The sequence below is a fragment of the Coregonus clupeaformis genome, unplaced genomic scaffold (genome assembly GCF_020615455.1).
Source record: "Coregonus clupeaformis isolate EN_2021a unplaced genomic scaffold, ASM2061545v1 scaf1381, whole genome shotgun sequence".
NCBI lineage: Eukaryota > Metazoa > Chordata > Actinopteri > Salmoniformes > Salmonidae > Coregonus > Coregonus clupeaformis.
This window is the reverse complement of record NW_025534835.1, coordinates 26,174-30,123: the sequence shown is the minus strand read 5'-3', so window position 1 is coordinate 30,123 and position 3,950 is coordinate 26,174.

The window sequence follows — 3,950 nt, the reverse complement described above, 5'->3', positions numbered from 1 at the left end:
TTAAGAACGCTGAGGCCTCAGCCTCCTTATATCTGGTTGGAAGTGCCAAGCAAGCAAAAGTTAATTATGGACCACTCTGGTAAAGGAAATGGATTGGATGAGAGACCTCTGTGTGTCTGTGTCTCACTAGCCCCACCCACTTCCAGGAGAACCACACTCCTTATTCTTTAACCATTGCTTGTTCTAGACTATGTTGAGACCTTAAGGAGGATCAGGTTACCTACTGCAGGAATGTCTGCATATGACATGTCCATCTAACCTGCTACTAGAGTAAAGCTCTGTGGCTGACCTTGAGCTGTTGTACTTATTAAACTTGTACAAACTGTAATTTACATAAATCAAATACAGTGCTTTAGTTTAGAACTCAACCTACTGCTTGAATGTAAATATCAGACTGGGATAAATTGACGTTCGTGATCTCCCGCTATCTGCAAGTGTGGCCAATGGCATAACACCTTATTGACATGAAATTCAACCAACCAATCTTAATACATAAACATTAGAATACATATTTCTCTTTAATATAATATAATATTTGTCTCAATTAAATTTCACAGAATTTACGTAAATGAGAGATGTCATGAACTAATAATTAAGCCAATATCAAAAGTTTGATTTATCAAATGTATTACAATGTCATTGCCCCTCAAATACTGTAATGGAGTGAGTGTCAGCGGGTGCTGTAGGTGGGTGTGGTGCAGGAATCAGGCGCAGGACGCAGAAACTTAGTCCAAAAGACTTTAGTGAACACTCACTCAGAACACGAGCCAAAAAGCCCGGAGGCGAGAAAATACGCACACAGGCGTAAAACAAAATGCGCGCTAACCTGTGCGAGAACCCTCCCAAACAGAGGAGGAAAACAACGAAGCCCAGACAACCAACAGTAGCGCACAAACACGACAGCAAGTACAATCACACACAACACCTGACAAACACAACGAGAACTTATAGGACACTAATGAACGCTAAACGAAAACAGGTGTACAACATCAAGACAAAACCAAACAAACATCGAAACATACAACGGTGGCAGCTAGTACTCCGGAGACGATGACCGCCGAAGCCTGCCCGAGCAAGGAAGAGAGGCAGCCTCGGCCGAAACCGTGACAGTACCCCCCCCTTGACGCGCGGCTCCAGACGGAGGGCCCGCTGCAGGTGGACGTGTGCAGCGTTCCACGTCTCCTCCGAGCGCCGCACCCACTCATCCACCGCAGGAGCCTCGATCTGGCTCTGCTGCCATGGTGCCAGAACCGGCTGGTAACCAACACACATTGGAAAGGGGTTAGGTTAGTTGAGGAATGGCGTAGGGGATTCTGGGCCATTTCTGCCCAGGGAACGTACCGTGCCCACTCCTCCGGCCGGTCCTGGCAGTATGATCTAAGAAACCTACCCACATCCTGGTTCACACGTTCCACCTGCCCATTACTCTCAGGATGGTAACCCGAGGTGAGGCTCACCGAGACCCCCAAACGCTCCATAAATGCTCTCCAGACTCTGGAGGTGAACTGGGGACCTCGATCAGACACATTATCCTCGGGTACCCCGTAGTGCCGGAAAACGTGGGTGAATAGAGCTTCGGCGGTCTGTAGGGCAGTAGGAAGGCCCGGCATAGGGAGCAAACGACAGGCCTTAGAGAACCGGTCCACAACGACCAGTATAGTAGTATTCCCCTGCGAGGGGGGAAGGTCAGTGACGAAGTCCACCGAGAGGTGAGACCATGGTCGTTGTGGAACGGGCAGGGGTTGTAACTTACCCCTAGGCAGATGTCTAGGCGCCTTACACTGGGCGCACACCGAGCAGGAGGAGACATAAACCCTCACATCCCTGGCTAACGTGGGCCACCAGTACACTAAGGCAGTGCACCGTCCGGCCAATACCAGGATGTCCAGAGGAGGGTGACGTGTGAGCCCAATAGATCAATCGATCCCGAACCTCGAGCGGGACGTACGTCCGACCCTCCGGGCATTGAGGAGGACTAGGGTCGGTGCGCAACGCCCGCTCGATCTCAGCATCGACCTCCCACACTACCGGTGCCACCAGACAAGACTCCGGCAGTATGGGAGTGGGCTCCACGGACCTCTCCTCAGTGTCATACCGCCGAGACAGTGCGTCTGTCTTACCGTTCTGTGACCCAGGGATGTACGTGATCTTAAATACGAACCGGGCCAAAAACATGTTCCACCGCGCCTGGCGAGGGTTCAGTCTCCTAGCTGCCCGGATGTACTCCAGGTTACGGTGGTCAGTCAAAATGAGAAAAGGGTGTTGAGCCCCCTCAAGCCAATGCCTCCACACCTTTAGGGCCTGTACCACGGCTAACAGCTCCCTGTCCCCTACGCCATAATTTCGCTCCGCCGGACTGAGCTTTTTGGAATAAAAGGCACAGGGGCGGAGTTTAGGTGGCGTGCCGGACCGTTGCGAAAGCACGGCCCTTATACCGGCCTCTGACGCGTCCACCTCTACCTGAAATGGTAAAGAGGGATCCGGATGAGCCAGCACCGGAGCCGAAGTAAACAGGTCCTTCAGTCTCCCAAAAGCCCTGTCCGCCTCGGCTGACCACTGCAAACGCACCGGACCCCCCTTCAAAAGAGACGTTATGGGAGCTGCCACCTGTCCAAAACCCCGGATAAACATCCGGTAGTAATTTGCAAACCCCAAAAACTGCTGCACCTCTTTAACAGTGGTTGGAGTCTGCCAATTACGGACGGCTGACACCCGGTCAACCTCCATCTTCACCCCTGACGCAGACAACTGATAACCCAAAAAGGAGATCGACTCCTGGAAAAACAGACATTTCTCTGCCTTGACATACAAGTCGTGCTCCAACAGCCTCCTAAACACTCGGCGCACCAGGGCCACATGCTCGACTCGGGTAGACGAGTACACGAGAATGTCATCTATGTACACGACCACCCCCTGCCCCTGCATGTCCCTGAAGATCTCATCCACGAATGATTGGAAAACTGAAGGAGCGTTCATCAACCCGTATGGCATGACAAGATACTCGTAATGACCCGAGGTGGTACTAAACGCTGTCTTCCATTCATCGCCCTCTCTAATGCGTACCAAGTTGTAAGCGCTCCTGAGATCTAATTTTGTGAAAAAACGCGCCCCGTGCAATGACTCCGTCATGGTCGCAATCAGAGGAAGTGGATAACTGTACTTCACCGTGATCTGATTGAGACTACGGTAATCAATGCACGGGCGTAACCCTCCATCCTTCTTCTTCACAAAAAAGAAACTCGAGGACGTAGGGGAAGTGGATGGCCGTATGTATCCTTGTCTCAGTGATTCGTCTATGTAAGTCTCCATAGCTCTCTTCTCCTCTTGAGACAGAGGATACACATGGCTCCGTGGGAGCGCAGCTCCTGCCTGGAGGTCTATCGCACAATCTCCCTGCCTATGAGGAGGTAACTGCGTCGCCCTCGACTTACTGAACACAATAGCCAAATCCTCATACTCGGGGGGAATGTGCAATGCGGGCACCTGGTTTGGACTCTCCACCGAGGTAGCCCCCACGGAAACACCTAAACATCGCCCCACACACTGGGCAGACCACTCCATCAGAGCCCTCTCTTGCCACGAAATAGACGGATTATGGATACTCAACCAGGGCATTCCCAGCACCACCGGATACGCAGGAGAGTCGATCAGATATAGCTGGACAATCTCCTCATGACCCCCCCGCGTACACATCCTAAGTGGTGCTGTGACTTCCCTGATCAAGCCCGATCCCAACGGACGGCTATCTAGGGCATGAACGGGGAATGGGACGTCAACAGGAAGAAGGGGAATCCCTAATTCTAAACAACATTTTCTATCAACAAAATTCCCAGCCGCGCCTGAATCTACTAGCGCCTTATGCTGGGAATGAGGTGCAACCTGTGGAAATCGCACAGGTATACAGAAGTGCGCAACAGAGAGCTCTGGGTAAGTGGGGCACCTACTCACCT